This window comes from Camellia sinensis, chromosome 9, assembly GCF_055761805.1.
Source record: "Camellia sinensis isolate YWXY chromosome 9, ASM5576180v1, whole genome shotgun sequence".
Taxonomy (NCBI): Eukaryota; Viridiplantae; Streptophyta; class Magnoliopsida; order Ericales; family Theaceae; genus Camellia; species Camellia sinensis.
Genome location: NC_138969.1, coordinates 199369648 through 199382167, shown reverse-complemented (window position 1 = coordinate 199382167; position 12520 = coordinate 199369648). Strand labels below are relative to the sequence as shown.

At 41.9% G+C, this 12520-nt stretch overlaps 1 pseudogene; it reads right to left on the bottom strand.

The window, feature by feature from the left end:
• LOC114295887 (oligopeptide transporter 1-like) overlaps positions 1–8293 on the bottom strand; it is a 42915-nt pseudogene extending 34622 nt beyond the window's left edge.
• Between the last annotated feature and the right edge of the window lie 4227 nt (positions 8294–12520).

Sequence of the window (12520 nt, the reverse complement as noted above, 5' to 3'; positions counted from 1 at the left end):
GTCGGTTCCCTCGTCGGAACCACTACTGTTTACTGATTGATGGCCATCATTTACTGTTCGATCTTTTAAGACCTACTGTTTACTGTAGTGTTATGCTACTGGATGTACCACATATGACTGTACTGACTGAACGACTGAAATACTGATTTAATGAACTGTTTTCATTACTGTAAGGACATTCATTCTTAACCCCTTTACGCATTGTGTTATTCACTGGGCTTTAGCTCATTGCTCATATATATATGTAGGTGTACAGGCACCAGACCGTGGTTAGAAGCGTCGGGGTAAGCTCCAGTTTTGTCAAGCCAACCACTGTGCCTCACTGCGAGGTTCCGAGCCTGTCAAGTTATGGCTTAAGGGTGTTTTAGTTCCTCATTCTGTCTCTGTAACTGTTTTGTTTACTGTACTGTACTGTTTAATAGGGATTAGGTCCCTGAACTGAATGATGGTATATATGTACATACTGTTTTGTCCGACTGTATATATATTTGAATGAAAGTCTTTTTGCATACAGACTGTCATAGCTCATTGGACATTGTTTATTTACTGTTTTGGCATCTACTAGGCCCCTGTACTCTGTTTTACTGTATTACTGTTAAGCAGGCCTTCGGTAATCTTGGATTACTGGCCGGTTACGGTGCTAAACCCATAGGGGCGGGTTTGGGTCGTGACAGAGTGGTATCAGAGTGATACTTACCACGAGTTATACCGCACACACGTGTCCCAATGAGCTATAGGATGTCATAGAAAAGCGATTAGGGCATTACATGAGCATGATAAGTGTGTGTGGCTATGACATGACTGAATGTATACTAATGTGTTAATCTGTTTAAACAAATGACTGCCTATGTTGATAACTGCAATAACCGCCTATAGTGAAATGGATAATGCGAGAACTGCAAATGAATCTGAATCCTCATCCTCTGAGGCAAGAATGGCACGGCTGGAAAGAATGATGGAATTAATAACTGAGAGACTAGATCAACAACAGAATCAACAGCCCCCACCTCCTCCTCCGGTACAGTCGGAGCAGAATGTGAATGTTAATGATGGGGACATAATTGCTCTCACCCATAAATTCAGCAAAATGAAACCGCCATCCTTCCAGGGAGGCCTTGAACCGTTAAAAGCTGAAGCATGGGTTCTCGTGACAGAAAAATTGTTTGAGGTTTTTCCGTGCTCCGAAGCACATAAAGTGCTATTGGCCACCTTTACTCTGCAAGAAGAAGTTAGAAGGTGGTGGATGCTTATCCGTAATAACAATACTGTTATGACTTGGGCTCAGTTCAAAGGAGCCTTCTTTGAAAAGTACTTCCCTCAGTGTGTTAGGGACAGAAAAGTAACTGAATTCGAACAGCTAAGACAAGGCACAATGTCCGTTGCTGAATATGAGACAAAATTTACTGAACTTGCCCGTTATGCACCACACATGGTTGACACTGACTACAAGAAGGCCAGAAAGTTTGAAGGCGGCCTTAATGTTGCAATACTCGACAGAATAAATGTTCTGAAATTACCGAACTATGTAAATGTTCTTGACCGAGCCTTGATGGCTGAATCGAACATCGAAGCACTGAAAACTGAAACACCAGCATCTGAATGGCGTGCTAAAAGGCAGGGTTTTAAATTCAAGAAAGGCAAGCATAGCCCATTGAACAAGAAACAGAATACGAGGTCAACAACTAGCCCCAGCCAAGGGAGTGGTTTCATACCACCCTGTTCTGAGTGTGGCAAGAAGCACAAAGAGGTCTATTACAAAATATCTAGAGCCTTTTACAGGTGTGGAAAGGTGGGCCACATGGTTAAAGACTGCCCCTCTGTTCCACAAGCCAGTAGCGAAGCTGGACCAAGCGTGGCAGCATCAACTGTTGCACCAAAACTGAACCCCAAAGCTACTGGGAAAGAGCCCATGAGGCAGGGCCAAGTGTTCGCCCTAGTGCCAGGAGACGTGCAGAATGCCGAGACCGTTGTGTCAGGTATTCTCTCTATTTGTACTCAAAGTGCTTATGTACTGATTGATTCAGGGTCTATGCATTCATATGTGTCGCATGCTTTTTCACGAAAATTGAATAGACCATTAGAACCCATGAATTATCTGTTAGCTGTATCATCACCCATTGGGGAATCTATGACCTGTGCATATATGTACCCTACTTGTGAAATTATTGTTGAAGATGCACATTTGTTTATTGACTTACTACCTCTGAACATTGATCATTTTGATGTAATATTGGGAATGGACTGGTTAACGAAATACCATGCTACCATAGACTGTGTAACGAAACAAGTAGTTTTTCGTCCACCGGGTTTACTCGAATTTGTGTTTAATGGGGTTGGAGTAGTACCTCCTCCGTACTCGATTTCATCTGTGAAAGTTGTTAAATTGATTAGAAAGGGGTGTAAGGGATATCTGTGTTCTGTATTGACTGTATCTACTGATGTTTTTCTAGATAATCTGCTGGGGGATTTAACTGACAGGGAGATTGAATTTACCGTTGATGTGGTTTCGGGATCGCAGCCAGTATCTAAAGCTCCTTACCGAATGGCCTCAACTGAACTGAAGGAATTGAAAATGCAACTGCAAGAACTGCTGGATAAGAAGTTCATCAGGCCTAGCACTTCGCCATGGGGCGCTCCTGTTTTATTTGTGAAGAAGAAAGACGGCTCACTGAGACTGTGTATTGACTACCGTGAACTGAACAAGGTAACTGTGAAAAACAAATACCCATTGCCACATATTGATGACTTATTTGATCAGTTACAGGGTGCTCAAGTGTTCTCTAAGATCAACCTCAGATCAGGATACCATCAGTTGAAAGTTAAACCAGAAGATATTGACAAAACTACTTTTCGAACGAGGTATGGACATTACGAATTTTTAGTTATGCCTTTCGGAGTTACCAATGCACCTGCTGCATTTATGGACCTCATGAACAGAATCTTTAAACCATACTTTGATGACTTTATTGTAGTATTCATTGATGACATACTGATTTACTCCAAAAGTATAGAAGAACATGAACATCATCTGAGACTTGCCCTACAGACCCTAAGAGAACAGAAACTTTATGCTAAACTGTCTAAATGCGACTTTTGGCTTGATCATGTTATGTCTTTGGGGCATGTTGTTAGCAAAGATGGAATTTCTGTTGATCCGCAGAAAATTGAAGCTGTAGTAAACTGGCCTAGACCAACAAATGTGACAGAAGTCCGAAGCTTTTTGGGACTAGCCGGGTATTAAAGAAGATTTGTCAAAGATTTCTCCAAAATTGCCTTACCGTTGACTCAGTTAACTCAGAAGGGGATATCGTTTGACTGGACTGACCAAAGGGAATCTGCTTTCCAAGAGTTGAAAACTCGACTTGTGACTGCACCGGTTCTTGCCCTACCTTCAGGTATGGATGGTTATACTGTATTTAGTGATGTTTCTCATAAGGGTTTGGGATGTGTTTTAATGTAGAATAGGAGAGTTATTGCTTATGCTTCCCGACAACTGAGACCGCATGAAAAGAACTACCCGACCCATGATCTGGAACGTGCTGCAGTAGTATTTGCACTGAAAATCTGGCGTCACTATCTGTATGGGGGCGACATGTGAAGTATATACCAACCACAAGAGTCTGAAATATTTCTTCACACAGAAAGAACTGAACATGAGACAGTGGAGATGGCTAAAACTGATTAAAGACTATGACCTACCGATTTTGCACCATCCCGGGAAAGCCAATACCGTTGCCGATGCACTGAGTCGGAAATTGATTGGAAATTTAGCCTGTTTGCTTACCGGGCAGAAGGAATTGCTTTGTGACCTTGAAAAATCTGAAATTGAAATCGTTTTGTGAGAATGAGGTGGAACCTTAGCTGCTATTTCTGCTCAACCAGTACTGATTGAAGAGATTAAAGAGAAACAGCAACTGGATGACCTCTTGAAGAAGATCATCGAAGAAAGGGGAACTAAACCCAGACCAGGTTTCAAATTTGAAAGTAATGTACTGAAATTTCAAGAAAGACTGTGTGTACCAAATGATACTGAATTGAAATGAAGAGTTCTACAAGAGGGCCACAATTCAAAATTTTCTATCCATCCAAGGAATACGAAAATGTACCAAGACCTGAAACTAAATTTCTGGTGGCCAGGAATGAAGAAAAAAATTGATGATTTTGTATCGAAATGTCTTCATTGCCAACAAGTCAAAGCTGAACATCAACGACCCGCAGGCTTATTGCAACCCTTACCGATACCAGAGTGGAAATTGGAGCATATCACCATGGATTTTATTGTGGGATTGCCTCTCTCCAGTAAAGGTATGGACTCAATTTGGGTTATCATTGATAGACTGACTAAATCTGCTCACTTCTTACCTGTTAAGACAATTTATAATGCGGACAAATTGGCTATACTCTATATTGATGAAATTGTTAGACTGCATGGAGTGCCTGTGTCCATTGTTTCTGACAGGGATTCGAAGTTCACCTCGAGATTTTAGCAAAGCTTACAGACTGCATTGGGTACTGAATTGAGACTGAGTAGTGCTTATATCCTCAGACCGATGGCCAGTCAGAAAGGACCATCCAGACTCTGGAGGATTTACTGAGAATGTGTGTCCTTGATTTTCAGGGAAACTGGGAAAGCTATTTGCCATTGGCTAAATTCGCCTACAACAACAGCTATCATTCAAGTATTGGTATGGCGCCTTTCGAGGCATTGTATGGCAGAAAATGTAGATCTCCGATTTGCTGGGCAGAAGTTGGAGATGGGCCTTTACTTGGGCCCGAGATTGTATACGAAACAACTGAGAAAGTGAAACTGATACAATAGAGACTGAAAACCGCACAGAGCAGATAGAAAAGTTATGCTGATGTTAGAAGACGGGATAGAGAATACGAAGTGGGTGATCACATATTTGTGAAAGTGACACCGATGAAAGGCCAGACTCATTTTGGAGTCAAAGGCAAGCTGGCGCCGAGATACGTCGGACCGTATGAAATTATTGAGAAAATCAATCCGGTGGCGTATCAAGTAGCGCTTCCTCCTGAAATAGAGCATATACATCACGTCTTCCACATTTCTATGTTGAGAGACTACCTCCGGGATCCTTTCCACTTGATAGAGCCTACTCGTGTAGTGCTGAGTGACAACTACACTTACGAGGAAACGGCCTATTCAGATTGTAAACAGACGGATCAAAAAGTTGAGAAACAAAGAGATCCTATTAGTGAAAGTTGACTGGCAAAACCATAGTGGCGTATATGCCACTTGGGAGAGGGAAGATGACATGGCTAAAAGATATCCTGAACTGTTTTCACTGAATCCTGTTTTCTTCCAAAACGAAGGTAACTCGAGTTTAGAGGACTAAACTCTTTTTAAGGAGGGGAGACTGTAACAACCCTCGTCACTGTTTACCGATTAACTACCGATTACTGCTAAACTGAGATTGATTATGTTTGGTAATCGAATTGATTGAAGTACTGAACTGACTGACTGAAATCTGGAACTGAATTGATTAAGTATATCTGTTTAATTGTATGTCTATCTGTTGACTGTTTGATTATCTGTTCATGCCTTTGTGTTTAAATTGCGAATTGAAGGCCTTATCGGCGACCGAATCTAAAATTGATTGATGTTTTACGATCGTCATAATTTATATGATTTTATGGTATATTTATCTGAAAAGTGATTTGGTATGATTAAATTAGATTGAATTGAGCTAGATTGCAATAGTTGGCTTAATTACCGTAATGCCATGTTAGTGGACAATGCTAGGACTTATTGAATCACATGTACAACACTTGACCAACACTTTTCCTCAGCCATATCTTGAGTTCTCACCGAAAAATAGAGAGAGAGAGTTAAGAGAGAATTTGGCTTCATCTTGTGAATTGTTTGGGGACTTGAAGAAATTGAAGAAGAAATTGCATATTTGAGTTTCCCTTCTTTGAATTGGAGACTTAAGGTAGAAATTCATCTTCTCATTCTTGTGTTTAAATTGTTTCTTGCATGGTTTAGACCAAAGTTGAAGACTAGAGCCAACTTATGGCTCAAATTGTTGTGTTGAAGCTTAATTATTGCATGCATGTATATATATTGAAGTTTTGATGTTGTAGTTCATAATTCCTCACATGCATGTCCATGTTTTAAGAGTAGTCCATGAATTCATCATGTTTTTAGAAAGAATTGGCTCAATTGAGCTAGCATTTGAAGCTTTGAAGTGTTTAAATTCATGCATGTTCCATGTTCATCTTGTTCATGAAATGTTGTTTGAAATTGGATTTATTTGAACTACCTTTGGGCCTTGATTTTACAAATTGAGCTTTGGAATCATGTTAAACTATGAGTTTTGGGATGTTTTCTGGAAAATTGGCCCAAGAGGTTCGAAATTTATGGTTTAAAAGTTAAATTTGAGCTTGAGGTTCAAATTTGAGAATTCCAGATTTTGAACTCACACTCGAGCGGGGTGACTGGCGCTCGAGCGTGAAATTCGTGCTCCCAGTACTTTGCCCTGTTTTGATGTCCTCTCGAGCGGAATAATTGATGCTCGAGCGGGACACTGTGTCTCATGCTCGAGCGGGTGTCGAGTGCCCAATCAAGCGTGATTTTCACCTATCTAGCACTTTTGACTGTTTTGCAGAACGCTCGAGCGGGTAAGTCTACGCTCGAGCGGAAAACTTTGTCCGCATGTCCGCTCGAGCGGAGTAATCTACGCTCGAGCGTGACCCCTGTTTTCTGAAAATTCTAAATATGCTTTTAAAGTGCATCTTTGCATCCTCATCCCATCCTAGGCATTATTAGGTAAAGTTTAAGGCATCTTAACGAGGATATAGATGTAGAACACACCGAGGCAAATTAGGGATTAAGTTATTATTTTCCCAACTGTGTAGCTTAGTGTGTGTTCAATCTGTAACTGTGTAGGGTTGGCGACTGGGGACGCGCTCTAGTTTTACTGTAGCCCAGAACTCTGTGAGTAACAACTGTGTAAAGATATGTTCAAAATGATTATCTTCTGAACAATTGAACTGTACTGCTTTCTGAACTGAAACTGTTAATTGAATGAATGTATGTCCTATATTCTGAACTGTATTGTGGCATCCTTAGCAACCACTGTCTACTATTACTGTTACAGAGATCTCTGTCGGTTCCCTCGTTGGAACCACTACTGTTTACTGATTGATGGCCATCATTTACTGTTCGATCTTTTAAGACCTACTGTTTATTGTACTGTTATTCTACTGGATGTACCACATATGACTGTACTGACTGAACGACTGAAATACTGATTTAATGAACTGTTTTCATTACTGTAAAGACATTCATTCTTAACCCCTTTATGCATTGTGTTATTCACTGGACTTTAGCTCACTGCTCATATATATATGTAGGTTTACAGGCACCAGAACGTGGTTAGAAGCGTCGGGGTAAGCTCCAGTTTTGTCAAGCCAACCACTGTGCCTCACTGCGAGGTTCCGAGCCTGTCAAGTTATGGCTTAAGGGTGTTTTAGTTCCCCCTTCTGTCTCTATAACTTTTTTGTTTACTGTACTGTACTGTTTAATAGGGATTAGGTCCCTGAACTGAATGATGGTATATTTGTACATACTGTTTTGTCCGACTGTATATATATTTGAATGAAAGTCTTTTTGCATACAGATTGTCACAGCTCGTTGGACATTGTTTATTTACTGTTTTAGCTTCCGCCAGGCCCCTGTACTCTGTTTTACTGTATTACTGTTAAGCAGGCCTTCGGTAATCTTGGATTACTGGCCGGTTACGGTGCTAAACCCAAAGGGGCGGGTTTGGGTCGTGACAATTTTGTTCCTGAGATTTGGATAGACTTGGTTGGCAGATATGCTGCCATAAACTTGGCAATGGGAAGAACAGCAATTTGGGCTGAAACAGAGGAAATATAAAGCGCGTTTTGGCGATAACCAAAGAATTGTTTCAAGAATGCCAGGATAGCACATGAAAAAGTACCCAAAACCCATGTCCGGAATGTCAAGCAAGGCAATGTTGGATCATCTGTTATTGGCACCGTGAGGCGGACTTGCTCTATTGAAGAATCATTCACCTCTTCTGCAAAAAGAAATTTTGGTTAAGAAACCAAGCATAACATGTCTTCATATAATTTCAGACTTTGTTATATATATCTTAGGTATGATAAATTTCACACTTTATATCATGTGAATAATTTAGAAAGGCAAAAAAAACTCACCAGATATTTCATCAGAAAAGTGAGTATCGAAATCAAGTTTGTTGGGCTGATACGACAGAGAATTCCCATTACTACCCGATTGCTCCATCCTTTAACAAGTGCAGTGTAACCAACACAGGGATTCCTTTTTATTTATAACACAAGCAAGCAATTAATGGAATTGATTACGTGCTACCCTATTGATTCCACTCTGTACTCTTGCTCTTGTTTTTGTTTCCACTTCGTGTTGTTCAATGTTCATGTTTGGTCTTTTATGTTGAGCCATGAGGATGGTCGAAGAGAATAGTGTTTCCAATTATTGGATTATCTAGGAATTAGGAAGAAACCTTAAGATTCCATTTCCTGAGGTAGTTAGTCCTAGCCTTAAAATGCTAATATATATAGGATAATGTTGGTGTGTCCCATTTGAAAGTAATGATATTTGTAACGTTGATCACTACAAATGTTATAAATTAATTCTATGGGAGTCTTAAATAATAATAATATATATATATATATATATAAAGAGTAATAACCAAATACCACATAAAATATAATCAAAGAGCTTTTGGATCATAATCAAACAGTACCAATATGTATTTCAATACAGCTATTTAAAATCATGCTGCTAGTGTAAAATTTCAACAAGTAAACAATAGATAAGGGTGGGCATAGTGCTATATTTAACAGAACCAACTGGATGGCCTAACCAAAGGTGTGAATGAAAGTTACTGCTACCATAAGTGAAGTAAGCAGTCCCTTTCCTGCAGAAAGTGATAATAGCATGGTCCAAACAAGATGAAGTAATAGTTTTCTGATAGAAGAGAGTACTTGAGCTAAGGAGCAAAGGAATCTGGATCCTATGTCCCATTCCCTCTCTGTTACATTGTTTAGATTTTTCTCAAATCTACACTCTAAGTCACCCAAACTTGGTTAACATACTTGAGAGGCTCCTCCGCTCATTGTCAATTAATTTTGAGTTGAGTATATTGTTGGATATGTTATTATCATCCCATGTGAGTGGCTAACCCACCTTAGAGAGACTGGGGTGGTTGGAGACCACTTTAGAGAGAGTGGGGATGGCACCTCCCCACTAACCAATCCACTCACCATTGTTGTCCAGCTACCTTCCCTCATGATATGTATAAATAGAGGTTGAAGGGGGAGTAGACAATGAGAGAGAACCAAGAGAGAAGAGAGAGAGATGTGAGGCGGAGAGACCGTCTCTCTCGGTGTGAGAGATGGAGACGGGTGAGTGGGTGAGTAAGGAGAGTGTGAGCTCCTCCTCTATTGTAATCTTTCTGTAATCTCTCCATTGTTATAGTGATAGCCGGTTACTCTCCGTGGACGTAGGCTTTAAGGCCGAACCACGTTAAATATGGTGTCTCCTTCTGTGTGGGTGTGTTTTTCTGCTTGGTATAATTTCTGGAAGGTCTTGGGTGGGATCTCCAATCCCAACAAATGGTATCAGAGCCTTGTGGGTGGCGTTCGGAACAAAAACAGTGTGTTGTTCGAAACTACCCAGAAATCAAGTTGCTCGAAATTAGGTTTCGAGCATACCAGGAGTAAGGTCTCGACGAGAGAAGTCCAAACATGCAAAGTAGAGCCCCAGAAGAGGCCAGACGCACCGTCACGCGCTTCCTCACGCGCCGTACAGTTAGTCGGCACGTCGGCCCAGTCCCGTGCACGCGTCCTACGCGCGGCGGAAGGAAGAAGGTGAGTAGGGGAAGCTCGTGTACGCCACGCGCACGCCCCGCGGCGCCACGTCAACAAGCCACGTTATCGACGCGTGGTACCACGTTAGCAAAAGAGTGCCACGTGGCTACCACGCCATCAAACCAGTCAGCACCACGCGGCAAACCAGTCAGCACCACGTCATCTGCCACGTCAGCATACGGAGGAGCGATCAAGTGGTGTGCGGCTGAGGTGCAGCCGCAAGAGAAAGGATCCAATGCTTCGCGGCTAAGGTGTAGCCGCAGATCTGAGGCGTACAAAATGTTTTGGCTTGATCTAAGCCATTCAGAGTCTATTTTTGGCGATCCGATAGTGCTTTCCAACTATTTGAAGTATTCCGGACACATCCATACGGTCAAATTTTGGAATTGGAGTTTCTATAAAAGAAAGAAGATTAAAGTGGCAGACGACGTCAGGTACAGTGGATGGAATATTCTGTTAGAACACGAAATATTCCCTGAACTTTTGAAAATTACAATTTGGCCCAAAATTTTTAGAAAATTGTGGTGTGGCCCAACTTTCAGGGATGTTTTTCAGTGAGGTCCTCGGAAGTGCAGCGAAGGTTGGTCATAGCTAAACGGACCGTTCCGAACGCAACCGCGAGGTCAGAATAGTGAAATTCTGAACGATTTTTAAAGATTGTCAAAACATGGGAGTTTGTCATCTTTAATAGTCGAAGGAAGGTTGTCGGATATTGTGGAACACTGCGGATTCACTAAAGAGGTTAGAATGGGCAGATTCTGACCAGATTGGACAACCAAATACAGATCGAGATAGATCATTGAAGACCAAAGGAGATCAAGCTTGATCAAATGGCAAATCGAGAGAGATCAGGATTGGTCAGGGGGTGATTAGAGGATTGCAGAGATGATTATCTCCGAAGTTGATCGGAAGATCTGGTTCAATCAAAAAGTCCATTCATCGACGGATAGATGATTTGGCAACAAGTACAGGCTCAAGGAAATGTTGTGGCTATTGGAGCTATTGTATATGAGTAGGTGCTGATGGTATGTGGACATGTAGAACAATAGTTGCAGAGGAGCATACTAAGCGCAGAAGCACAAATGCAAACGTACAGCAGTGCAAGGGTACAGTGTCGTAGAGAGGCGCGAGAAGAGTGTGTAGCAACGGGTTATTGACAGTTCACAGGAACTTCCAAATAGAGAAATTGAGACGGGTAAAACGCAAGAGTGCGCGCCAAGGAGTGGCAAGTCTTTTTTCTCTATGGTGGTTTCTTTAGTTCCATGGCAGCAGAGGATAGAGTTGATGCGGATCTCTCAAGCGAGCTCGACGCAAGGAGACCAGAAGCCATGGGCGCGAGCACTATGCAAGGAATTGCATAGCTGACGATGCTTTGACAGATGGAGCTACTATCAACCATCAATCTACTGGACAGCAAATCAGGAATTGCATAGCTGACGATGCTTTGGCAGATGGAGCTACTATTAACCATCAATCTACTGGACAGCAAATCAGGGATTGCAAAAGCACAGACAACGAGCGTATGTGGAAACGCTAGGAGGTTGTTCAGAAGTGCAGAGGGCAAAGGCTGATAGTTTAGAGGAAAAGCTCCGAGCAAAGAAGACAGAGGACGTTGATAGCATAAACAACGAGTTTTCTATTGCTCCAATGACTGGTCCTGTGAGGTAATGCATGACAGTCAAGGGCGTCCCAGCAGGGGGTGCAGGACATCCAATCAGGGGGTGTCGGATATCTTGGTTGCGCAAGTTCAAGCATAGCAAGTGAAGACATCCGAGACAGGAAGCGTGGAAGAGATCTATGGGAGATAGGAGCAAAGGCTCTCTCCAAATCAGATAGTGGTGTGAGTTGAGTTGAGGATGTAGGATTCCCTCCTCCTCTTGTATCTCTGGTGTATTATCTCTAACTTCAGGGGATGTGGCGTCTCAGTGAGGAGATGAAGATTCTGTTGAAATTTGGGCGTGACAAGATTAGCAGTAGTGTGTGCAGTAGATCACCTCACATGGGTTGAGGGGGTGATTTGTTGGCTATGTTATTATCATCCCATATGAGTGGCTAACCCACCTTAGAGAGAGTGGGGTGGTTGGAGACCACTTTAGAGAGAGTGGGGGTGGCACCTCCCCACTAACCAATCCACTCACCATTGCTGTCCAGCTACCTTCCCTCATGATATGTATAAATAGAGGTTGAGGAGAGAGTAGACAATGAGAGAGAACCAAGAGAGAAGAGAGTGAGAGATGTGAGGCGGAGAGACCGTCTCTCTCGGTGTGAGCGAGGGAGACAGGTGAGTGGGTGAGTGAGGAGAGTGTGAGCTCCTCTTTATTGTAATCTTTCTGTAATCTCTCCATTGTTATAGTGATAACCGGTTACTCTCCCGTGGACGTAGGCTTTAAGGCCGAACCACGTTAAATATGGTGTCTCCTTCTCTGTAGGTGTGTTTTTCTGCTTGGTATAATTTCTGGAAGGTCTTAGGCGGGATCCCCGATCCCAACATGTATTAACATACAATATCATAATTTCGAATCCAAAATGTCTTTGAAATAATAATGGCAATCAGTTAAAGTTAAAGCAAAGCCACATTGTTTTAGGGTAGGTAGTTATACAAATTTGTCATTTTTATTTT